The sequence below is a fragment of the Prinia subflava genome, chromosome 2 (genome assembly GCF_021018805.1).
Source record: "Prinia subflava isolate CZ2003 ecotype Zambia chromosome 2, Cam_Psub_1.2, whole genome shotgun sequence".
NCBI lineage: Eukaryota > Metazoa > Chordata > Aves > Passeriformes > Cisticolidae > Prinia > Prinia subflava.
Window position 1 is genome coordinate 108,133,455 of NC_086248.1, and position 26,620 is coordinate 108,160,074.

Sequence of the window (26,620 nt, forward strand, 5' to 3'; positions counted from 1 at the left end):
ATGAAAATATATCTTGTGTCTGTAGTTGCAAACACAATGCATTATTAAGAACAATGATTGTTTATTATTGATTATTTCATATGTCTCCAAGCTTATGTCTTCCTCCAGTTAGTTCTTGATGCTCTAAGCCATATAATTAATAACCTATTGTCAATATATTGCAGCAACTATCTATTTTAAGGTCATCTGAAATTTTCTCAGGGAAGCAATTCAAGTAATGTTGCAAAGAAATCACCCCTCAGCCTCAAAAAATGTTAAATTTATGTTGAATTCAGAATAACCTTGTATATGTGATTTAACCCTTCTGTGGTGGGAGGCCTGAAAAATGTTTCAGACAAAAACCTGAGTGAGGCTTGGATTACCCCCAAGTGCTGCTGTAGCTGTTCACCCTCACAATCCAAACAGCAGAGAAAAGATAAGGCCCTGGGACAATTGTTTTTATCAGCATTAAGCTTCCAAAATGTGTAAACTAGATAATAACTGGGAGCAAAGTAATTTAGTAGCAATTTCTAGGAAACCGGTAGTCCCTGCCTCAATGCTCATTTAACTTAGCACACTGGGGAGCCTGAAAATATAGACAGTAAAATTTTCCTTTCATAATGGATGAATTAATTTAGCCAGCCTAGTTAATTCAAATGCAAATTATGTGTTGAAAGTGTCCATTATTTATTGCTTCATCTAAGACTGTTTCTCTGTTTCTCTCTTTAGTTTCTGAAGTGCAGCATAGAAGTGCTGAGCCACTAAATGCTCTCTCAGACACCAGCCAATTTTAGTACGCTTTCAAATGACGTTTGATTTTTGTTCTCTGGTTTAAACCTAATTTTGGGATTGTTTATTTGCTTTGACTCGTTCATGTTTTCCAGCTGTGGCGCATTTCTACTGCCAAGCGTTTCATTTTCAAGCAAGCGGTTGGATACCAGCAGGAGAAATACTTCATCCCAGCTGGAGGACCACTGCCAATTGCCAATCCTCTATTGTCCTTCAGGTTTTGTTGGAATCCAGTGCCTGGTCCTGTTCTGAGTGTTTGCACATGTGCCCATGTACACGTGTCCTCACGTGTACTGGAGAATGCAGGAGTCCTCCTGAATATTTTTCCTCTGGAGATCAGTATTTGGTGTTCCTCCCCCCAGTTCATTTCACAACATGGGAAGCTTTTGTGGCTGTATTTTGAGGAAGGACAATCATTGCTTGAGATTTCTTAGCTTCACAGAAGGATGATATCCTTTCCTAGGGGTCCAGCAAATCGTCAGAGGCCCAGCAGTGCTGCAGTGCCAGGGCCACAGTGACCTCAGGCACTGTCCATCCCAGACCATCCAGGGTAAAAAAACATCTTCTATGAGAAAAACAAGAAAATGAAGGGAGAGACAAAAAAAAGAAAATAATGGGATAGCTGGATGTTGTCTTATTGTGATATTTCTAGGACTTCGTGTATTAGCATTCAATATCTCTCTTTGAGAATATTTCATCTTAATTACAGAATCATTTAGGTTGGAAAATACCTCTAAGATCTTTATGTCCAACCATAAACCCAGCACTGCCAAACTTACCACAAAACCAACACGTCAGCACCACATCTACATGTCTCTTAAATACCTCCAAGATAGTGACAGCCTCTTCCCTGGGTGGCCTGTTCCAGTACTTGACAATCCTTTCAATTAAGAAAGTTTTCCTAAAAGCCAATCTAAACATCTTTTGGAACAACCTGAGCCATTTCTTATTATTTGGGAGAAAAGAATAACTGAGTGGAGGGCAGCTCTTGTTTTACCAGTGTCCTGCTGGAGCAGAGGTTCCCATTTTTGTCGTAGGAAGGTGACATTGTTGGAATCATCAGTTAGTTGCTCAGGGGGGATCCATTGCAGACATCTAACAAAAAATCCTAAAGTTGATAGGGAGGACTCCCACCAAATATAGATGGCACCAAATAGAAAATCAGCTAAAATCATGTAGAGAGCAGATGTTGATTAAAGAGTTTTGTATTTCACAGCAAGGAAAATCCCTTTCCTTTCCCTTCCACCTAGAAGAGGGAAAATGATGTTATTTTCAGCTGGTCAGGCGGGTGAAGCTGAAGAGTCAGACATCCTTGGAACGACTACCAAATTGGTTTTTTTTCATATGATAAATACACTTTGCTAGACATAACTGTCCATCTACCATTTTCCTTCAATATTCTCCAAAATCTCTGCTTAAAATAGGTGAGGGAAGCACTGTGATCATTTTCCTTAGAAAGGTGATGAATGAGTCTTCATTTAGGCGCTTGAATAAAACTCCCAATTTGATTTGTTTTCCTGTCTGGAATTGCCAAATGCCTAAAGACCAACCTGAAGCTACATTATGCTCTGTGAGCTCTACAAAGAGATCTGAAAAAGAGCACCTGAAACAGCATTTATTTTCCCCCACTTAGATTCCTCTGAGTGGGGACAGCCTTTCCCTTTCAAACAGCATCTTTCTACCCTCTGTACATCATCCAGATTAGAAGATGAGGGTCAAGCTGTGGATGCTGCATTGGTCCATGTCCTCTCTAGCCTTTGTCTTGGATCTATTCTACCAGCAAACGTTAGAAAAACTTTCAGTCTTGAACATGTATCTGAGAGAGCAGGATTTGAAAGAAGGAGGGCTCAGAACTTTGCTCTGTGCTCTTTAGGTGTTCTGAAATTTCCAGGTATCTTGGATGTTGTAAGCTCTTAGAATTTAATTGGAAAAACACCCCTGATGGTAACAGAATTCTTTTTATATTACCTAGTGTTCATTTTCTATTAATTTCTTAGATTGGTTGATGATTGTACTCATACAATGCACATAAACAAAAGTGATCCCAGATGTTCATAGTACTTTTTCTCTATTCCAGACTTTCTTGTTTATAAGAATACTGAGAAAATATTTTTGGGGTTTTTTTTAAGGTTTTAGTTCAGGTTTAAGTTCTCTTATTTAATCTTTATGCTGTAATAGCTGCCTTGCATAAGCACTAAGGGTCCATTCAAATTTGATAACTATATCAATTTAGCACGTTGTTTGCAGCCATGCATCATCTGTTGCTTGCAGCCTTACCTCATCTGATGGGGCTCAAGGCAAGGAGAAGCATTCAGAAAGGAAAGTGCTGTGGATCAGCTATCCTAAGTCTTGCCTGTGCACAGGGATACTTAGCAAGAGGTATCCCCGAATCCTTCCTTATACACAGATCTCTTGGTTCAGGATAAGGCAAAGAACAAACGCTCAGTTTCAATTTGAGCTAAATTCAGGGGAACTCTGCCTACAAAGCAGATATCCTAATTTAGGTAATATAACTGCTGCAAATTAAATGTATACGCTACCTCAAACTGAATTAATTTTCAAGTGTAGACAAGCTTTAAGCACTTGGAGGCTGACTTTTAATTAGTGAAGCTCTGACAGCACCACCACAGAGCTGGTTTATCTTAATGACAGAAGATAAACTTCATTAAGTTTTCCAAGCAACATAAGAAAATGCAAATAAGGCAGAACCCCTTAAAGGGCTTGTGACTCCTTCTGTCATTTTCATTACTGTTGTGATTTTCAGTCATAATCCCATCAGCTTCCCCTCATTATTGTCTGTGTCAGCTGTGTTCCCAGCTTGGCACTGAACTCAGATAGTTCTCTGGGAGAATGGCTGGTTTGGGGAATGATGTACAGGCACGGCCCCGAGCAGTCCTGGATGGCTTTGCTCGTGTCCGTGTGAGATGGTGCAGGCAGTCTGGCTTTCCTGCAGCTGGCGTGGCCCCATCCTTCAGAAAACGTGTATTTCCCAAAGATACATTGGAGAATTTCTGTTACATCGACGTACCACTCTCCCTCTTGTAGGAATACAAGCAAAATTAGGGTTTTTTTTCCTTTCAAATGGCAATGCGCTCTCAGAGGCCTCTGCTTTCTGTGTTTATCAGCAACCAGGAGCTGGTTTATTCCACAGCCCAAAAGCTGGAGTAGCTGCAGTGACCCAGGGAAGGATGAGGTTGCAAAGCACTCGCAGCTGCAGCTAAAGCAGGGCATCACCCCAGCCTGGAGATTAAATGCTGCAGGCAACTTTCTGCAGCTCAGAGACAGCTTTTCTTTTCAGTTCCATATCTGGATCTGGATGGTGACTTAATTCTCTTCTGCTCACAAAAAGCAGGGTTTGGGTAAAAAAAAAAAGGCCCCATCAGGAAATACAGTGACAAATATATTTTGATTTAGTGGGAAGCAGCATATTCTTACTGACATTTCCCCACCTTCCCTGTACTCTCAGGACTGCTGTAAAAGCTGACATCAAACTTCTGGAGTTGGCCCAGGTCCAAGTAAAACTGGAGCCAAAAGAAAAATCTATTTTGGGGAGTGAGGAGGAAGGAGATGGAGAGAAAATAAAGTCAGTTTGTTATTAGAAAAAGAAAAGGAGGAGGAGAGTAGAAGGGGGTAATGTGTTTGTTTAACAATGATTTTATTACAAATGTGATGTACAGCGACAGTATGTTAAATTTCCTAGTCAACAGGGATCTATACAAAACAATTTGTGGCAAAAGGAAACAGATGCAGTTCTGTCTGCAGCTTCACACATCTGCTCTGCAAGGCACTGCTCTGCCTATAATTCTCTAGGAGGGATGCAATAAAAATGATATAAAATTTTATTGTGTTAGTGGCACTAGTTATTACAGTGAGGAGCCAGAAAACTTACCCAGGGCTGAGCTTTTCCCATCTTTCAGTGCAGGGTAAATGATGAGGCTGTTGCTGGTACCAGCAATATTAGTGTGAGACTGGTAAAAATCCTTCTGGAGCATCAATCATGCTGGGTGGATGGGGGAGACAAAACCAGAGTGGCAAAGCCTATTAGTAGAATAATAGGGAAAGATGCGTTGGGAAGCATGGAAATTAAATGTTGTACTGGTGTTTAAAATAAAATTTTACAAGAAAAAAAAAAAAAAAAGAAAAGAAACCCCAAAATTTATAGAAGAAATCTGTGGAATATATCTGCCCCTGCTCTATTGTTTGATGCTATCAATTATAATTTGCCGTATTCTTATTCTGCATTTCAATGGCTGTAGCTTAGGAAATGAGTCAGAGTGGAATGGCATAAAGTAAATAATGGTAGCTTTCATTCTGGATCAGAACATATAGAAAAGAATTGAAATGAAATCTAGCTGACCTCCCTTAAAATGAAAACTTTGTCTATTTTGGATTGACTCCCAGAGATTTCCCTTTGTGGGCAGGCCCAGCACTGTATTCTGGGGTACTCTTGGAGTGGATAAGACATCCATGGAGGGACATGTTTCCTGGGATGCTGGGCCTCAGCAGCTGTTTTTATTCCAATTTTTCTTTGTGATTGCCTAAATTTCAAATGTCCTGATCCGAGAGGGTGTTTATAAAGCTGTTTCCTCAGGGCATGGCTGCGCTGCACTTTCAGGATGCCCCAGGTCAGACAACTAAATCTCCTCACCCTCTTTTGCAGTTTTGGCATTCCCTTGTCAGCCTGAGGTGACAGTGGCCAGCCCCCGTGGCTGCCTCTCCTCAGCACGGCCGCCCTGGTCCCAGCCTGGAGGAGGAGGGTTTTGTCAGCTGTCTGAGCTATTTCTCCTCCTGGCGTTGCCCCTGGGCTACGGGAGCTGGCAGTGGGAAGGAAGCAGGGAGGGCAGAGGGAGGGAGGGATGGGGAGCAGCCATGCCCTGCAGGGCCTCCAGAAAATGGCCACCACCTCCCCTCATGGCGCCTCACGGTGCCTTGCCCTCTCTAGAGCCCTCACCACCCATGTGGGTCGTGTCTTTACATAGTAAAGCAGGAATTTTTTTTTTTTTTTTTTTTTTTTTGCATGCTGTGGCTTTTTCTAGAGTTCAGTAACTAAGAATCCCAGGTGATGGCACCAGCTTTACTGAGGGGTTTGGTGTGGCAGTTTGGAGAGAGCGGTGTTATTCCCTCTCCCTGCTTTCCCTGGGTGTTCATAGCAGTGAGTTGCTATGTAAAAACTGAAGTTGCTGAAGTAAAAACTTCTCACACAGCCTAAGCACAGGCCTTAACCATGTCTTTGAACGTGTTATTTTTATTAGCAGAGTCTGTTATCTGCCAAAAAGGAAGTTCAAAGCACTGACAGAACAGCCCCTCTCACCTCAGTGAGGGTACAGCAGGGAGAGCAACACGTTCATCTTTCTGGTCACGTATCTTTCAAGAAATGGAAATAAATACTAGGCTATGAAGCTTTTGTAGAATACAGTGTTGTTTAGAAACTGGAAGACCCTTGCAAGGTAAAACAATAGGCTTTTTTTTTCTCCTCTAATAACAAAACGTTAGCCTTCATCCCTTAAGTCTTGTTAAAGCTGTGTGAATATGTATTTGAGACAGACAAATTAGCTAATTCTATGTTTAAAGCAGTCTAGTTTACTGGATTATGACAACCATATTCAGATACTATAAATCCTAAAAATTCAGTATTTATTTTACTGTGGAAGATTATAAAATAAATAATAATATTGAAAATAAATTCACATAGAACAAAAGTTAAATCCAGAACAAAAGTCCAAAGAACCTCTTCAAATGGAAGTGTCCAAATACAGCCTTTCAGGACTTTAAGCTGAAGTGAAGTAATTTAAACTTTTTCATATAGAAATTAATTTCTGTTTGCAGAGCCACGCTGAAACACTTTATCCTGGCTTATGTTACTGAATCCTTGCAGTGACCTGTGGGAAATTCCTCTACAGGCTGAGGGGTTTTGTCAGAATTGCATGTTATCACTATAATGATGCTAATATTTTGACTCTGTCTCACAAACCGAATATTGCAATACCAGTTTACTTATCCTGAGGCAAAATATTTTGATCTCACTTCCAAAATGAAATCCAAACATTTTTGAAAGAGCAGAGCTTTTCATTCCAAGAATTTCTTTAGCAGCATAAATGTATCTCAGCGGAACGATCCTGAGCCATTACGGCTACAATTTCAAAAAGCACAATCTCTGAGAATCTCTCTTGCTAGATATGTCCATACTTTTTTGTGTGTTTTTTCTAAATAAACAAACCAATTTAGATCTCTAATGAAGAAAACAAACTTTTCAAAATTGGTTTTACACTGGCTGGTTAGAAAATGTTTGAGGAAGTGTTTTGCCAGGTAAAGACATTATTGATTATTTTAGAATAAAATGAATTAGCCTATAGCTAGGCAAATAAAATGGGTCAATATTTAAGAACAGTTTTATGAGTTCTACACTACTGCATAGGAAAAGCCAATGGCAATGAGATTGTGGTGACAATTATGTTTAAACAGATGTGGTGTTTCTGATGATGTTCGTGACCCACTCCCTTATCTCCTCGGCATACTGAACAAACTGCTGGCATGGCCCCTGGAAAGCAGCTGTCTTGACCTGAAGAAACTCAGAACTGACCCGAGAATGACAGAGTAAGTTCCTTACTGATTAACCTTTTGAGACATAAACAAACAAAAAAAAAAGGGCCATTGGAATCTTAAATTTGTAAATTCTGCACTTCAACTCAACATTTCAGATGTCTTGTGTGTCAGAAACATGGTGACCTGAAACTGGGACTTGGCCTATGCTGACAAAGGATCTGTTTGCTAATTGCTGAGGGTGATCCAACTGGATAGTCTATTCAGAAATCTGGAAGAGACTTCTGGAAGGCTGTAGATTTAGAGAAATTCAACAGGCATAAATTTCTGGGAGCATAAACTTCTGCAACCCTACCTAAGTGAGAATAACTGAGTCCACAGATTATTATGAGGTGATGGTTGTATGCTTTTACTTTGTGCTAAAGATTAGGCTGGAAAATTGGGTTAATAATTCTGAATGGGTTTTTTCCCCTTCAGCTCCCTTTCATTCATTCCTGGCTGTACAAATGTTTTCCTTGATTAAAGGACTGCAGACAGCACCAGAACAAAATGCACTTTTTGCATATTTGCTTTATCTATGATGTTTAAATCACTCTTGTTTCAGTTTTCTGGTATTTTTCATGGTTCAAAGACCTCCTCAGAAATACTAGAACGGGGCATCTTGCATTAATACAGTTAGCAGAAAGCAATGTAATGAACAAGCTTGTTTTGGAAACCATGAAGTGCTATCATCCGTAAGAATAATCCTGAATAAACTGCCTGTAGCCTCAAGCCCCGTCTGTTCTTTGTGGACTTGTGGGTAATTGCCACGGTGAAGAACATGCATATATTAAATTACAGGTATGATTTAAATATTTTTTTTTTACTTAGCTAAATGCATTAAATGCCATGCTTGCTTCACTTAATGTCAGCATAAGGCTCCAGGCATCCTTGTAATGTAATAACCAGTGGAGTCATACACACAGCCGCTGTTCTGTGGCAGGTGACAGCACAGCTTTGCATTAATGTCAGGCTATTATTAATAGCACTAATATATTCACTTGTAGAGATAGTGCATATTGCAAAAAGGTTATTATTTTTGAATCGTTTGGTCTGGCTGTTTTCTGTACTTCATTGAATAATGCCACATGTAGAACCAGCCAGCCATGGGTGTGTCACCTGTAAAAACAAACACCTTGCATGTCTGGATGAAGTTCAAACCTTGTTTTTCTCTGCTTGGCTTCTGAGCCATGGCTGCTACCACAAGGCAGATTAATAACCATAGGATTAGCAGGAAATACATCGTGTGTGTGCTGCAGAGGATATGGCTGATCTTCAGGAGATGACAAAATAAACTCATTTATGCTTCAAGAGAGGCAGAACAGCCTCACAGACCAGCAAAAGTTTCCATCCTATTTCACAGAACCATTCGGTAATCAGCATCTTAAATTGTATTATCTATAACATAAGGTCATAATGCAGGAGCCTGGTGGCTTATGTGAACTGCAAATCACTGCCCTGGTAAAAGAGCTTTGCAGAGAAACACCATAAAAGTCACCCAAACCAAGACAAGCAAGGGAGAAAGCTGTGCTTTTAAATACAGAGCAGCTCATATCACAAGCCAGCTGGCTGAGAATAAATAGTTTAAAATTGTAAATCAGTGGTAATTTCTAGGTGTTATTTCTCCTTGTATTATGCAATCACAATAAATCAGAAAGCATTAATTCTCAGAATATTTAGACATTAATGTTTTACACAAAATCCACTACAGACAAGAAGAGTTTCAAAAAGCAGGCTGACCCAAGCTACATCCCAATCACAAGCCTCTTAAGGAGCTTTTGAAAAACTCAGCCAAAGGGTTTGGTTTTGTTTTGCTCCAAGTGCAGGCAGGAGCAGGGACCTGCTGGGGCTTGCAGAAGGTGTCTCCTGGAAAAGTTATTGGAGTGAATCTCAGAAGTGGCCATGGTGGCTGCCTGGTGTTGGAAACAAGGTGTCCTGCCTTGCCAAGGGCTGCAGTTTCTGGTCACCTCATGTGACCTGGAGGCAGCCCCAGGCCTTCCCTCCCTGTGGCTGATCCATCTGTCTCTGGAATTGGGTCCCAGTCAGTACAGTCATGCATGTCTGTGGTTATTAGTGTCCATCAGGATGGACATGTAAGAAAACAGAGAGCCTGGTGACATTTTGTGTAGCACACTGGAGAAGGAGACACAAGTAGCTGGTGCTTCTGGGGGTGTATGGCTTAGAAACAGGACATTTTGTTCCTCCAAATGATTTGCCAAATATTTCTTATAAATCCACTACCTAAAATAGTAAGATCTGTCAAAGTTGCCTGGGATTTATAACAGCCTAATAACCATAATAAATGACTTTATTAGCATGGGATGATTAATAGATTTTTCATGAAGTCATAGATAAAAATGAACAGCAGCTTCATATTAAAACTGTGGGAGTTCCTGTATTAATTGGCACGTAATCAGGTACAGCTGCTAATAATCAGGCAACTCTCAAAACTGACACACAGAGTACTGTCAGTGCAGCCTGAAGAGCTAGAAAATATGCAAATATTCTCTAAAATTCAGGTTGCTGGATGAAAGTCGTATTTTCTTCTAAGCTTGCAGATCACTGGCCCTGTGTTCTCCTTACATCAAGACACGACACTGTGGGATTCCCTCATTGTAAACCATCTCTTCCCCTACTTGCAGGTCACTGAAAATACAAAGTGTCAAAATACACTTTTTTTTCCCCAAGTATCCTGTATCTTGTTAACACCAGTCTTCAGAGCACTCACTTTTCTTGATGAGATATTCTGCAGATTCTTTGTGGGATCTTCTTTTATTCATTGTTGTCCTCTGGAGAAATTATGCACCTCAGCTTGCCAGAGCTACCCCAGGGTCACACAACAGCAGGAAAGTTCAAACAAGAATGTAAACTCAAGAAACCAAATTGATTGTGTAGCAACAAAGGATTCAGCTGTTGATTACAGCCTTGGAAGCACTTACAGGCACAGCAAAAAACCCCCAAACATTTAGGAAACCTACAGTGACTCTAACAACAACCTCTTGTTCTAGCTGTCACTTAGGGTTTTTCCTCTCAGCTGTCAAAGTCAAGGGGCCAATTCAGCCAAGTTCCCCCTCCATGGGGCTGGATTTCTGAGTAGGTTGTCATCCTGGTGTTTCCATTATCTTTAACACCCAATGGCTTTCTTGTTGCTGTTGAATGCAAACAAAGCTTGAAGGATCTCTGTTTCTTTGCTCACTCAGGGTCTCCTGCTCCCCTGCAGCCTTGGCGTGGGTGTTGCATGTTCACATAAGCTAATGGGGTATCTTTAACATGAAGCATGACAGCTCTGCTTTGTGAAGAAGGTTGCTGAAGGGCTGAACTGTTCCTGTGCTCTTTAGAAGGTGAGCTGAATTGCATTTAGAAGCCCTTATGTGATGTTTTATTAATGCCATGAGACTACTTGCACAACATTTATGTCCTTTGGCTTCATGACACTTCTACAGTGACCACGCAGGTGACCATGTTGCTACACACTGGTCATTTCATGGTTTGCTCTGCCAAGCAGATATTCCAAGGTTTGTATTACATGGCCTTAACAATGGCTTTTGGGATGCATGGAACACCTTTTCTTGCTATCAGTCACAGCTGTGACAGCTTTCATGTGTGTCTTTATAAAGCTGATCAGCAGCTGCATTTGTTTCTTCTCTCCAAAACACCCTTCTCTCTCTTGGCCTAGGTGTTCCTTGCATGAATATTCATAAATTTGATATTAATTAAGTGTGAGAGATGAGCTCTCTTCTATTATCAGAGGTTCTTCCTTCTCCTCACATCTGCAGCATGCTGACTTTATGATCTTCCCCCCAAAGAAGTGAAAGGATAAATGAGTAAATACAGACATTTGTGTAAAAGCTGGTGCCACAGGTTGCCTGGCGACTAATAGCTGTCAGAGCTAAATTAGCCAACCTGCTCTGATTTGATTAACAAAGAGGGACCTCAGGAACAGGAAAAAGCACGAAGGGGAGGAGATTAACTGAGTTCTCAAGAGGGAGCAAGGGTTAAACACTTAGAGAGGTGCAGGCTGAAGTCCCTGCAGTAATCATTGTTTTTATTTATTGCTGCCTTGTTTTGCCATTTATTACTATGCTGATGAAGAGTTTCTTTTTTTTGTGCCTTTGTTTTCTTCCTGGCCTGACCCTATGGTTTGCCTTTTCTGATAGAGGTGTGAAGAATTTGGATGGGGGGATTGTAATTTTTGTTCCAAATGTGTTATTTTCTTGAGTAGGCCTTGCTCTGTTTTGTGCACTTGAAAGGCACAAGCACGATAAAGTGGATGCAGAGTGAAATCAAAAGTGGTGCAAAGAAGGTCACACTGATGCAGAACATCACACTGATGCTGCTTTTCAGTTATGGTGGTTATTATTTTGTGGTTTGGTTTTTGGTTTTGCTTCTTTATAAGCTCATCAGAACAAATAGGTACTGGACAAATCCCTACAGCTTGAAAAATTTGCCTAGGAGCCTCTTCTGCTTTTTCCAGAAGTGATGTGTACATTTGATTCCATTTCTCAATATACTGAGTGTGAAACTTGCTCTTTGAAATATGCAGTAGTTTCTTATCTGTCTACATAGTGATTCTATAGAATTTATTTCTTTTTTCAATTTTCAAATAAGAAAAAGGAAAGAGGCTTTTGATTGGAAGGAAAAATAAATATAAGGAAAATAATAGAAAGCTGGAGAAAATGGGAATAGAGTGTAAGAGATTTATTGAAAACTTTGAAGAGAGGAGCATGTATGGGAAGCTGCCCTAAATTTGTGATTACATTTTAAATTCTGCCTCAACAGTTCCTTGTATTTTGTGAATTGGTTTTGCCTAGATTGTATTTTAAACTTGTAGATTTTATGTTTATTTATTGGTTTTGAGGAACGCTATGCTAAAGAAATATGAAGTACCAAAAATAGGGCACAAATCCACTCTGGGGTACTGCTGGCGATCTCACTTAGAGAAAAAATAAAGCCCCACACTGGGTTATTTTGGATATACCCTGTGTGTACCTCTCTCTTTATTTAGTGTGTAGTCAGCATTAAAAATAACATTTCACCATATGTGAAGAACAAGAAGTGATCAATACAAAGTCAGGCTACCTGCCAAGGAGGGCTTTTTTTTCTTTTTAATTTGGTTTTGTTTATTTGGGTTTTTTCCCAAATATTAGAAACATGAAAGAATAATTTTATTCTTTATTCTGTGTTGTTTGAAAAAAATTTAATCTTTAAATATTACTTTTGTGTTATTCTGTGATTCACAAGGGTATAAATCCTGATGGCTTTGGAGGTTTTGGATATTTCTGAAGATGTAGATCAAGAGCTGCCTTTTCTAAAGGTAAAAATAGTTACCATGCTTTCTTTTGGGGTAGAGGGAGAACCAGTGAGTTTTAGTTTCCTTAAATCCATGGTTTGTGTGTATCCAAGTTTTCCTATATAAAAAAGTGCTGCAGTCAATCAAAAGATTAGATTTGATGTCCTCTTGAAGCAAATAGTCCTTTTTACCTCCTTGAACTGCAACAGCGGTTTTGGAAGTATCTTAATATTGCTATGATGAACTGTACTGCAGTTGAATAGAACCATTTGGGCTAAGAATAAAAGGGCTTTTTCCCATTACCTTAATATATTTTTACTGGCTAAAAGTTGGTGCTGCGTTTAAGATACAGACAATGCCACGAAGGGATGAGGAGCCTGCTGCATTTAAGGTCTTCATGATTCATCTCTCTCAGGAGAGTGCTCAGAAATAGAAAGCTTACTGAAGACAGTTAATTCTAGTTCTGCCAGAGGATCTTGGGACAGCAATATTCAATATTAAAGCAGCAGATATGAAACAAACCCAGAACTTGACTTGGAACAACTGAAATAGATGGGTTTGCTCATTATGTTTGTCTCATCAGATATTGGAATAAAGCCCCTGTTGGAACTTGCCTGTTTGTTGGTCAGCCCCCATACTCCCTGGTATTTCTGGTGTCCTCAGTTTCTGGAACTTTAGCAAGTTGTGCTTTATTTTTCTGGTGGAAAAATGTGTAAATTATAATCATTTGCATAAATTGTACATAATATTTCACTCTGGCACTTTTGCAAATGTAAAAGCAAAGCTATTGTGTCTGTTCATGGACAGCTTGGCTGTTTCATCATGTCCCTTATGCCTGCTAGGGAAAATTTGAATTATAACACTGGAGATGTTCTCTAGCTGATACTATAGGAAGGTTCCGTTTTTCCTTTAATTTTAAGCCTCCTTGTCCTATTCTTGATATGGCTTTCCATCCAAAAGGAGTCTTGAAACGCACTTTTCTGTAAATCTTTCCATTTACTCTGTCCTCAACTTGCTACTCACAAACTGTATTTCTGATAAAGTTTTGAATCCTCATAAGAGAGAGAGATATAAATTGAACATTTCTTATAGCTGTCCATGAGAACCTCAGTATAAATCCACCTGGGAGGCAAGGGGCTGGGGAGAAGAAAGGTCTCTGTTGCTGCAAGTTCTGGCTGTGATAGCAAGCAGACAGGGTTAGGTGTTGCTGACTGTCCTAGAGGTTGTCCTTGCACCTGTCCTTCTCCTAAGTCAAGCTGGGGTCATGCAGAGGCCTGTGAGTGCATGAAGAGCTGGGGAGGGCCTCAAGTGTCCCAGGGAAACCTGAAGCTGGGCTGTGGGCTCACCTCGGGTGAGAAGCAGAGTGAAATGTTGAACACCTCCTTCTAGGAATGTGAGGAGTAAGAGGTGAAGTGAGAAGAATGCTGCGTGTCACGTACTGAGAGGAAAACTCTTTGCATCTGCAGCTTCTAGGCTGGGAATGATGACATGATGGTGATAAGGGGGCAGCGTGTGGGGAGGACCAAATATGAAGCAAGCTGAAATTAGACTGCTGGTCAGCTATCTATGCCATATGAAATAAGTATATGTGGCTTTGTAAAAGCTTCTGAAAGATGTGCTGAGCTAAGAGTCATTCTTGATGGTATGAAAATGGCAATGCAATTTTCTTCCCTTTGTTTCTGCCTTCTTCTTCTTCTTGTCTCAGTTCCACCTTATTGAACACTTCACTTGTGTTGATCACGTGGAAAGCACCATTTTCCTAGCACCTACCAGCATATAAGCCTCTCTCGCTTTCCACCTGCTTCCTTAAAGATTAGTTTCATGTTATGATCCACTGAAGTAGCCCACCTAACACCTCGCTGCAGAGATTGCAGGAGCAGTTTCACATAGCCGACAAAATCCCATCAAAGCCAGAAATTGTTTTCTTTATGTGAGTGGCAAGGCAATTACTGAGCTGAGTGACACGAGTGGAGGAGTGCATTTACACCAGAAGCTGTTGCCACAGCAGAAACTACTGGCAGGAAAGCAGTGACTGACAACCCTTGGCTTATTATTATGGGCCTTGTGTAAATGGAGGAGAAGCAATGACTGCTGCTGCATTTCTAATCAACAAAGTGTGATGCCAGTAATTAAGATTCAACTGACTCGCATCTCCTTTCTAGGCATTAATTGGAGGAAGATATGCAGATTGCTGGTTAATAATAGAACATTTATAGTTCTATAATCATTTTCTTCGTGTTTATCCATTTGTTTGATTGCTTGTGTGGCAAATATTTGATCCTCTATCTGTCTATTTAGCCATCAGACTGTTTATAAACATCATTGCTTATTGTGTTAGTGACATCTTAAAGCTCTGCAACTTGCAGAGCCTAATAGCAGCAAATGTAGACCTTTATTTTGCAAGATAGAGCGAGGCCTTTCAAAGAATACTCCAGATTGTCCAAACCACATACGGATGTCAGAGATGGGAACACTGTGAGCTGCATGCTGAACCTATTTTAAACTCCCACTCGTGATTTCCAAATGCAGTACTCTGTCAGAGAGCAGGCACAGAGAATTTTGGGTGCTACAGCACTCATGTAAATAAAGGCTCCAGAAATATGTTTTGTCAGAAGTGTTAATAATTATATTACAGTTTGTGGTGGTACAACTAAAACTGGAACCTAACGTATAGGTGCAATTAGATTGTGACTAATTGTAGAACATATTTATGATGTTTACTGCCCAAAGAAGCCTAACACTTAGCAGAAACATTTTCATTGTTTTGTAAAGGGTGACAAAGGGCTCAGTGGGGACAGGAAATACCCATGTATCACATAGTGGCAGATGCATGCTTTATCCATTGACCCAGAAGCCAAATGCAAAAGCATCTTCCCATACCTTTCAGCAGGTGCTGTGTACATGAGAGCAGCTCTGCACTAGCCCAGATTTCAATTTGTTCTGCACCCACTCATTTGCAGCTGCCTGGAATCTGCCACAGCTCCATATGAACAAATTAACTCTATTACTGAACTGGGAACCAAAGATCCATTCCCTCTGCCTGGGCTTTGCCAGTATATCAGCTCTCCATAGATGCAGTCCTGTCCTCAAGAGCTCTCTAAAGTGTACGCCATTCCCTCTGTTCTAGTAGACCAAAGATCAAGTGTTGGGACAGAGAGACAGACAGCCAGTCTTCTTATACAACAGTGTTGTTTGGCTTAGCTAAGCTACTTTCTTCCACTTCCTGGGGAAAAGAAAACTGCTCGGGAACAATCATAACATAGGAGTGTGAACAAAGAATTCAAAAATCCAGATGTAGGTTTTATTTATACTGAAGGAAGATACTGTTTCTTATAACAGCAGAGTTCAGGTTTATACATGAAGCCTCTAGACAGTTCTTAATTCATGAGGCGACCATCACACAGGAGTTAGCTGGTTTGAAGTTTTGTGCCTTTGGGATTGCACAGGATGGCTGAGTGCCTCCCTCCAGCCTCTTTATCCATCAGGAAAAAATGAACTTGCTTAATTCTGATTTTCCCCTTGTTGCATCTTTATACAAATGACTCTCCATAAGCTTGCAGCTTGTTTTTAATCAGTTTCTGGCAATACTGTTTTGAAAAAAAAGTCAAGGAGCGCTGGAGATCAAGTAGAAAGCCTTATAGGGGTCCGCTTTTTCCTACTCCCCATTCCTTTGACATTTGGCTTTTTCAGTCTTGTTTAATCTTTTCTTGAATTAAGAAAAATTATCAGAACCTCCAAACTACCTTCGTAAAGGCCCCCCTTTATAGCTTACTCCTCTAAATTTGGTTTGAATTGCTTCTTGCTCTCTGGGAAAATTTGATTTCTCAGTATTCTTACTGGACATGAAGGTTTGAGTTTGTAACTATCTGTCTGAAATCACATCCATGCCACAATAAAAAGTTTCAGTCAAATACAAAAGCTAAAATAATGAAAGATCTATGTACTTTTATAGAGGTTGAATAGTGGAAGAATGAGGAAGAAGGATATGTTTCTGAATGAATTGATAGCAGGAATGTGCTTTTGGACTTTGGATAGGGATCTTCTCTGCTACAATTCAAATCTCTTCCTTCTGTGATCCACCAGTCTGGACTCCTGTCCTATGAATGTTTTGGAAGTACTACCATTTCTTTCTCTTGAGGGTCTTCAAGTCCAGTTCTGTAGCTTGTGTTTTCTAGGCCTCTGATTGTTTTCCTGACTCTCCTCTGCACTCTATCCAGCTGAGCTGTAGACATCTACACATAAACAAACCCACAACTGGGATATTTGAAGCTAAAGCTGCCAAGACTCCTTCAGAGACTGGCTGCAAAAAAAAAAATCTTTAAATGAGAATTCTATCTCTGCAGAGGTTTAAATCACTGCAGGGGTAAAACTGATGCATTTGTCTAACAGCTTTCAGTCAGAAGGAGCTACATTTTTCCAGGGTAGTCCTACTCAAAAAGATTTCCAAATAGCATACCTGCAATCAAGCACAGACTTTCATGTAGGTCTTAATGAGACTGACTGGTCTTTGTAAGGCTAGTTTAAAAATTACCCCCATTCCTGTAAGACTGTGTGGTCTGGATGTGTTTTGGTCCCTAAACTAATATTCTCAAGGGTAGCAAAGTGCTATTATACCCTGGGAGCTGAAGCATCAGCTGCTCATTTAACTTTAAAGATACCAGTCAGTTTCCAGAATTGTCAGGGAAGGGGACCACTACCTTAAGACAGTTTAGCCTTGAAGAATTACAGACCTGGCTGAAGTATGCCTGTTGTTATCTCAAAGAAAATCAAGGAAAATGAGGGCCTCAGACTCTAATTGCTTCAATCATACAGAAAATCTCTAGCCCAAGTCACTGGACTTTCTCTCTTCCACTTAATCAAAGGGAATTGTGATATAAGCACCACTACATGGTGGTGCTGCATTAAAAAAAAAAAAAAAAAAAAAAAAAAACCTATAGAAAATTAAAGGAGTATCTACTGCTGAAAGAAAGTGAGTAGTTGTTCTGCTGGGTATTGCAAGGCCTGTTAACCTCTGTGGAGACCAGTGTTTTAGGGGAGAAGAAACTGTTAACTGCTCTCTGGCTAGAACTGGGAATTTTGTTTATCATGAAAGCTGCTGTACTGAAAGCACTGGGGATTTAAGGCTTTTATTCACTGGACACAGAATGGCAGCAAATGTAATGTCAAATAAATAAATAACAAACTTAGACTGGTAACAGCTGGCCATAACTTTTTGAGCCAGCAGACCTGAGCATCTTCTCTGTTTCTTCTTCATCCTTGCCATTAGCAGATAACATACAATTTATTTGTCATGGAGCCAGCCCAGCTTAACATATGCTTTAAAAAGTCACTTTCCCCACTCATCTCCCTGGTGCAAGCACAAGCTGCTTGCGCCATGCTCTGGTAGAGGTAGGAAACACCCTCAGGAAATGTGTGTGCAAAGACAGAACAGGCTGTTGATCAAAATGCCTGTGTTGACTTCAAAATGTTGGCCTGGATATTTCTAGTATCTCCAGAATATGCCAAAACACCTGCACATCCTTCCAGATGCAACATGCTCTTTAAATATTAACTGTGTGATTTCTTTAAAAATAACTAAAAAGATTTATCCTTCCCTTTCTCACATCTTCAAGCTTTCTACTCTCTTCCTGTTTATCTGGACTGCTTTCTTCTGTCCCCTGTCACAGTTGTTCGGTATCATGTAACTTCCTTGGAGTTCAGAGGGAAAAAAAATGGATAATTTAAATATTAACACTTCTGCTGAGACCAGATAATATTTTAGCTGAAGCAGCAGCATGAAAAAAATTATCTTTATGGTGCAAATCTATTTAATACTAGTTTTTAAAGAAAATAAGCTTTCTTTTTCTACTGTGAGGAAGACCTCAGAACCAGGGGAGAGAAAAAAACCCACCCAGACCTTTGCCCTACTTTGCCTTTTGGTGTGCTGAGCTGCAAACACAAATAGATATGTGAATAAGTACCAGTCATTCTTTTTCCAAAAGAATATCTTGTTTCAGCAGATAATTGTGGTCTCCTGTTGTGTATCATTAGGCATGTCCATATTTTCCTGTCACACTCCTTAGGTATCCCATGTATGGTTTTGATGGATGATGTGTTTTGGTCTAAGCTTCCCCTTTGATTGAAATTGTAATTCTGATTTACACCAGCTGCTAAGCACCACAGAAGTAAAATTTTCTGACTTTGGATCATCCAAGTAATTCGGAGGGTTTAGTGGTTTAAAAGACTAATGCAGGGTCTCTGCACAGGCATGAATAGATTTACAGGAAGTGATTTTGTAGACAAGAGTGCATTAAAGGTACTGCTCATAGACTGGGTATAAGGGTTTCTTACTCTTTGATGTATCTGAATGTTTCGTATGTATTTGATGTTTCATCTCTTAGATCTCTGGACAAAAAGCTGCAATCTCTTGCCATTTCCCTGGAGAGTAACTTGCTTTTCATGTACACCGAGCAGTTTCCTTAGCCTGTGGTTTGGCAGAAATCTGCTTTTCAACTTCAAGACACCTATAAATGCCAGGGACTGGGGAGAAGCAAAATATTTCTGAAAAGCAAAGGAGAAAAATCGATTTACCCATTACACTTCTGTCCTCTGGTCATTGCCTGCATCTCTCTGACTGGAAACCACAAAACTGAATCATTTTCCTGATACAAAGGGGAAATGCAGTATCAAGGAGCAGGATTTTGTGTTTTGCTATTGTTCCTTTAGTATAAATATACAGATTGGGATGCAGGGTGCTCAGAAGGTTCCCTGCCCACAGTTGAAAGTAAGGAGTCTTAGTTATTGACAGACTGCATTTTGTTGATTCAGAGCAGATACATTTCTGTTGTTTCAAACAAGTTTAATCCCTTCTACAAAGGCTCTTCCCCAGCCTAACTGGTGTCTTCAAGACCTCTGAGGATGAGGCATCCTTCTTTTTTAGATCCCATAACTTAATCAAGGAAATTTGCTCTAACAACTTGTTTTTATAAAGGTTTTCATTCCTGTTGTTGCAAAACGCACTATAGCAGTTTCCTCTTCAGTCTGTTTTTCCCTTACACCCCTAAATAACTCTATCATTGACACTGGAGTTTTGCAAACTGGGTGACTGTTAGAGTAATTACTGTTGTGCCTTGAGAGAGGACACAGATTTCATGCAGCAGAAGTTTAGTGATATCACCACATATCATCTTCAAACTGGCAATTAGTCTTTTTTATAATGCATATTTCTTTTCTCTTATATAAGATGTGTAAATGCTGGCATAACCTTCATATTTTGGATCATTTGGGTGTGGGTACTGCTGGGGGTGTGAGGAGGAAGGGGTAGCACAGTCATGGGGCATGGTTTGCACTGATGTCAGAAGGCATTACCTTGATTAACTCTGCCTTCAGTTGAAGCTCCTGTCCCAGAGGGGTGTGTGACCTTCTGCGTGCTGTTAAACAGCTGCACTGCAGGGCCAGGTGCCAGGGCTGCCTTCCTTGGGCTGCACTGGCTGTGCCCTCAGTTTCAATTGAGTGACTTGTCTCTCTTTCCCGGGTGTTCCATGACATTGGAATACGGAAATGCCCTCAAGGCATCCTCAACTTTGTCAGAACTAAGAGAAAAGAGGAAGGAGAAATGTGGCTCCTCTGAATAGAACGAAACAGTAAGAGATGTAGATGCCTTCACAGCATTTCTGTCTTACTGTTGTCATTCTGTTGTACCTTCCTGTACTTTAAAGAATAACAGCACCTGGAATATTTTTCCAGGCAATAGACTTGTAAATCTCCTTGCAATTACTTCACTGTCTCTTCTCTCCTATTTGATTTACCTATGACTTCCTGACAATATTTTTAGCTTATTCTCGAGCTCGCGTTTATGTCTCTATGTGAATTAACTGATTAAAGTCTGTCATTCAGAATAAATATTTGGTTTCGGCTTACCTTCTCCCATCCTGCCAGTTTTTACAAACAAATGCAGCTTGTGTTTTATCAGCTAAAGAACATAACTTCAAAAGAAAAAAAAAAAAGAAAAAAACAGAATGGAAATTAATTTGTACCTCCATTAATTTTTTTTCCCTAAAGTTCTAGTTATCCTTCTGTGTGCATATTTGTAGTGTTTGAGCAGTAGGATGTGGGAGGGCAGAGCCAGTGCTGAAGGAAATCTTGCCCCTGCTCTATTGCAGCTGTGTCAATCACCACAGAGAGGGAACAGCTTTGCCCTCCCCGCTGTGGGTGATAAAGGTGAATTTGCTGCTTGGAGTCAGCTGGGCTTTGCTGGCCGTGCTGTGAGGAGGGAGGGACAGGAGGGGACATTGTGTGAGGGACAGACAGGGTGAGGTGGCCGTGCTGGGGACAGACAGGGTGGGACACTGTGTGAGGGACAGACAGGGTGAGGTGGCCATGCTGGGGACAGACAGGGTGGGACATTGTGTGAGGGACAGACAGGGTTAGGTGGCCGTGCTGGGGACAGACAGGGTGGGACATTGTGTGAGGGACAGACAGGGTGAGGTGGCCATGCTGGGGACAGGAAGGAGCCAGCTGGAACTGCAGAAAGAAGGGAAAGAGCCAGAGCTGCGTGGAGCTGCCCATGGGAGGCTACAGAGAAAAGGTAAGAGAGACTTTTAGATAACAAGGAGCTGATGCTTGAAGCTTTCTTTGGTGTCAGTCAAACCTCCTCTGTCAGTAGGAAAACCCAGGATCTCCAGATTAGCCAGCAAGCACTGCCTACACCAGCAAGGCTGGTTTGTGGTGAGTGTGCTTGTCCTTGCTGAGAGATGAATCACCATGGAATGGTTTGGGTTGGAAAGGATCTTAAACATCATCTAATTCCAACCCCTCTGGCTTGGGCAGTGATACCTTCCACTAGACCAGGTTGCTCAGAGTTCCATCCAGCATGGCTTTGAACACTTCCAGGGATGGGACAGCCACATCTCTGGGCACCTAATGCCTCATCAGCCTCATAGGGGACAATTTTTTCCTAATATCCTACCTAAACCTACCCTCTGCCAATTTGAAGTCATCACCCCTTGTCCTGTCACTGCAGGCCCTTTTAAATAGTCCCTCCCCATTGTCTCATAGGCCCCTCCTGGTACTGGGAGGCCAGAACTGGGTCACCCCTAGGCCTTCTCTTCTCCAGGCTGAACAGTCCCAATAGCAGAGGTGCTCCATCCCTCTGATTATCTCGATGGCCTCCTTTGGACTCACTAAACCAAATCCGTGTCTTTTTTGTGCTGGAACTTGGGACAAGCTGACTTGTTTCCCTCTGGAGTGAATGCCATGCTGCTCGCTATTTTTAAGTCCTCCTCATTCCCACCAGCCTTAGTGGTGTCCCCACATTCAAGAGGAGATTCAGCTGGCTGTGTGGGGTGCACATCAACTCTAAATCTCGTGCATTGAAATATCTTCTGCAGAATGAGACATAAAGGAGAGCAGATTTTGCCCTCTATGGCTACACTAGGCATAGCTTATAAACCCACTTTTTCTGTGATGTGAACTGTAAGTAACAAAAAAAAACACTGAATGGAGCTGAAACGTATGAAAGACCTTATCTTATCACTTTAAGTAAATGGTAGTGAAGTGCAAAAATGTTATGTAGTGCCGTGTTTGTCACTAAAGGATATCTGAAGGGCAAGCAAGGCTCTCCTTTGTTTTTCATTCCTTCTCTAGTCCCTCATTCCCACTAGGAGCTGAAGAGTCTGAATTAACTCTTCATAAACCTGTTTCTTTGCCTGGATAAAAGAAAGTGGCTAGGCAGTCAGCAGTCAGGTGGGGAAGGAATGACCTCTGTTCTCCTTTGGAACGTCCTTGATGATGTACCATCAACTTCCAAGTCTCTTTTTGGTGTGGGTTTTTTTCCCTGCGGGGCTGAAAATATTTTCATGTTGGTGGGAATTTTTTTTTCCCTCTGAAGTCCTTGGTCTTGTAACTCACCTATCTGAACAACCTTATCTTTGCCTACGATTTTACTTTTCTTACCTTGGACAGATCTACTCGATTTGTTTTTCACAGCCCATTCTCACAATTTAGCAATTTTCTCAGATGTTGGAAGCTGTGCTGTATCAGCTGGCCTTAGATTACACACAGTTGAACCTTTGAGATTACTGCTAGCAAAAGGAAGAGAAAAAGTTAAGTCAGCTTACTTCTAGTAAAAACCCCAAATGGTTTGAAGAATCAGAGTGGTTGTTTCTTTCCTAGTCATGTAGTATCAAAATTCTAGTCTGAGTAAGTCTAGGTAATTTGAAGAAGCATCTTTTAATGAATTAGTCCTGAAAAACAAAAATAGGTCTGATTGCTATCTGATATTGCTGTCTGATCCTTGATCTAGTGCCTGTTGGTGATGCTTGAGAAGGATTCTCACCTTGCTCGGAGCTGAGGGGAGTGCATAGAGTGGGACACAGCAGTGATGATCACAGAGTCATGAGGATCCCAGTGTCATGGTTGTTTTCTCTAGGAACAGTGTCTCTTCAAAGAATTGAAATTGGATATGCCATTCTTTTTAACTCTCAAGCTGTTTGCTGAGTCTAGGCTAAGATACAGAGGGACCTGCAGCAATGTTTAGGCACAGACACAGCCTCAGATTAATTTACAGAATGTAGCTAATTACAGTGACAGCTTTCTTGCTTGCTTTTTTCCTGTAGCTTCTGTTTGCAGTAGTCTATGGCTAATAAAACTGTCAATTTTCTTTTACTTCAATAAAAGGTCACCCCCTGACAACAGCCCTGTGCCTCCTAACAGCTACTGCCTTTATTAATATTTAAAACGTACACAGTGGTATTTCCAAAAGGTCAGACTTTTAAAAGACATAAAATGTCATCCCTAATTCTTCTCCCTCCCAGCCTGTTTCTCTGCCTCCTCTTCCCCATCCACCATTTATATGTTCCATTTTAGGTACAGTATTTAGCATGGCTTGTGTTAAATCAGATAAACATCAAGTGTTTCCCTCTTGCAGTACCACAGAGAGGCAGAGGATAAATTTGTTGCTGATTCACAGTCCAACAACTTGTGTACGTGGATTCCAATTCTGGCTGTAGCACAGATTCCCTTGAGTTAAATGAGTCATTTGTTCTGTCAGTTCCTGATTCAACAATGCATTTAAGCCAGTACCTACCTTCAGGCAGGGAGGGTCAAAAGGGTATCAAGGCTTCAGCTGTGAGTAAGAGCTTAAACTTTTTCCTCCCTGAGGCTTCTCTTCTTCCTGTCTAACAGGCAGTCTACAAAATGGACAAAGTAATACTTCCTAACCTCAGCTCTCTCTGGATGGCAATCTCTCTACCCAGTTTTTCCAAGTATATTTATCTAAACAGCAGCCTGCTCTGCCTGAAAGAGAACTGAGAAGGGAAAGCATGAACTTTGTCTACTGGCCAGGTCAGAAAATGGTCCATTTTTCCATAAGAAATATGATTACTAGGGCCTCAGGATATCATTTGTTGCATCCTCTGCCCAGAGACAGGATTTAAAAAGTCTCTCATTCCTGGCAGAAGCTTGATCATGCTGTTACTTTTTAGATTTCTCCAAGGGCAAAGATTGCCTGTTTTGTGGTGAATCATGGGGTTCTTCACTCCTGTTGCCTGATAGATAAGCAATACCCCGGCTCACAGGAGTCCTGGTGAATGAGTCACCAGATTGCCTCTGAAATCCTTTCACAGAAGTCTGAACTGCAACTGGATGATCCTAATTAGATAGTGATCCCTATTTTCTTGTGAGGGTTCTGCTGATGCAATCTTTCATCTTCTAGACTGTGACTGTTGATAACATCCACCTGAAAGCACTCAACAAAATTCATCTTCAGAACAAGATGAAACATTGAGGAGCAAGCTCTTGTTTGGTGTCAAGTTAGTTCCTCAGCTCTTTTCCACATATTATGTGATTGCATGTGAAGATGCTTCAAGACCTGATCCCTGACCAGTTACACCACATTTATTTCATCTCTGCTCCTCATTCCATCACATCCACTTTTTTTGTAACAATGTTTTCTTGTATAGCTGATTATTTTGTCGTAATTAGCAGTGTCCTGGCTCACACAATCCAAAAATAAAAGTGAAGGGCTGCTAATGCAGTCATCAGTCTCTGATAATAAATTATCCAGTGAAGATCTGTCAGTGCAGGTACTGGGGAAAAATGTCCAATGGACAGAGTTCAAGCTCAAGGAGTAGCTGCTGCTGTTCCTTAATGCCCATGACTGATTGGCAGCAGATTCTTATTCAAGTCCTTCCTTCTTTCAAAGAATATGGTTAATTTTTCATGACAGTGTGAGAAAGGTACTTTCTGTGCTAAAAAGGACCAATGGCTAGTATCCATCAGCATAATTTTCTGTAAGATAATTTTAAGTCCAGCTGAGAGTCAGAAATAAGCTTTTGTGGGCCTGCAATTTGGTTTTGGTTTGTTTGCTTGTTTTAAAGGATTAAGGTGATAAAAAATAAGTGCATTGATTATAATAGTGTACGTTAGGTAAAAATACTATTTCCTGCTGTGGTTTGTACCTAACTTTGAAGCCTGTAAAAATGCATAGGCAGCACGGCTGGGTTAAACAGATTGCATTCTGACTAGTTTGATAGCCTCAAAGTTAGTTGTTCCTCTGCCTTGAATGGTGGAATACTGATTTCCATAAGGAGGGGAAAAGCTGTTACAGTAAAGGACAGGCCACCCACCTTGTGTGTAATATCAGATCAGAGCGCTTGGTGATGATGAATTAGGAGTCCTGGATCAACAGTCCCTTCAGGTGAAGGAGATTCAAACCTACCTTTCTGAGTTCCCAAGAGTACGTCCCACTTCAGGTCATGTCCAGGTGGTCAGAGACAGATGTGGAGACGGAAGGGCTGGCAGTAAACACAGCGTTGCTCTCCCAAAATCTGAGTGCAGTGCAGTAAATGCTGCTTGAAAGAGAGGAAGAGCTGGCAGGAGCCATTAAATGCAAAAAGGATCTGTGGGCCCTTGTCCAACACATCTTCAGGCTACATCTAAGTATAGCAGGCTTGGGGTGTAGGGAGAAAAATGGCATTGAATTGTAAACGCTCACTTCTTTTTCAGTTTATTAGATGGCTTAGGCAGCTACCAGCAAGCCCTTCCTCCTCCACTGTGCTGACTTATTAATCCATTTTTAGGTGTTAAAGTCTTACTGTGCTTTTTACAGGGTTATTAGACACCTAGAGTGAAATGTGAGTTTTCCTGGGTGTCTGTCATGGGCCTGAGCCAAAGAACTCATGCAGTAGTTCTGGAAGTTCAGGTGTGGTGCAGGTTTACTTTGGAAGCAATACAGAAGGTTATTGATCATGATCTAGGGTATTAGGAAGTGATGCTTACAGATTTGAAGCTCTGGAGCTTTGAAAATTATTTCGTGTTTTCTTCAATAATGGATTAACAGCATCATGTGTGAGAAGAAATGCTTTGTGTGGGTTTTGGCCTAGCATTACTTCAGACCAAGTGTTAGGGAGCTGTTCTTAGTATTCCTTAGGGATGTTATAAATACCAGTGTGGGAATTTCAGGCCCTAAAATCTTCAAAAAAAGGAAGTGATGAATAGTGAGTAATGAGCACAGCTGGAACAGGACTGTTTGAAATCAGGAGCACAGTGATGTTTGATTGTGATTTTGGGGAATGTAATCTACTATTTGTGAGCTTAGCAATTTTAGCTCCCTTGGGTTTTATAGCTCTACTGATTTATCTTTAATGGCTTTGCTGGTAGTACGGTTGAAAATATATCTGTAGAGATATGTTCCTAATGAAAGCATAAATAGCTGAGTGAATGTGGCTGGCATGTTCCAGGCAGCAGGAGTTTCTGAGCCTGGTGAAAGGTGGCAGTGACTAGAACAAAGCAAATTAATGATTAGGGATATTTTTGATCAGAACTTCTTGAAGGGCCTAATCTGGTGACAGCAGTGCTTTTGGCAAATGTAATTGTTATTGAACTGGTCTCTATTTTAGGGAAGGAAGCAAGGAAAGAAGAGTACATAAATAGTCTGAATAGCCTATGCTGTATTTTTTGTTTTCAAAATAATGCTTGAGTTTATTTTAGCTGAACTAGCTTTCT

General features: G+C 40.8%; 1 long non-coding RNA gene across 1 annotated transcript in view; it reads left to right on the top strand.

Moving 5' to 3' along the window:
* The first annotated feature begins 3,649 nt into the window (after positions 1-3,649).
* Positions 3,650-26,620, top strand: part of LOC134547807 (uncharacterized) — a 40,522-nt gene continuing 17,551 nt past the window's right edge. Inside the window, exons 1-4 of the long non-coding RNA XR_010079614.1 lie at positions 3,650-6,215; positions 7,231-7,362; positions 10,548-10,688; positions 12,589-12,661. This is a non-coding gene — a long non-coding RNA (uncharacterized LOC134547807). The remainder of the gene's footprint in view (positions 6,216-7,230; positions 7,363-10,547; positions 10,689-12,588; positions 12,662-26,620) is intronic.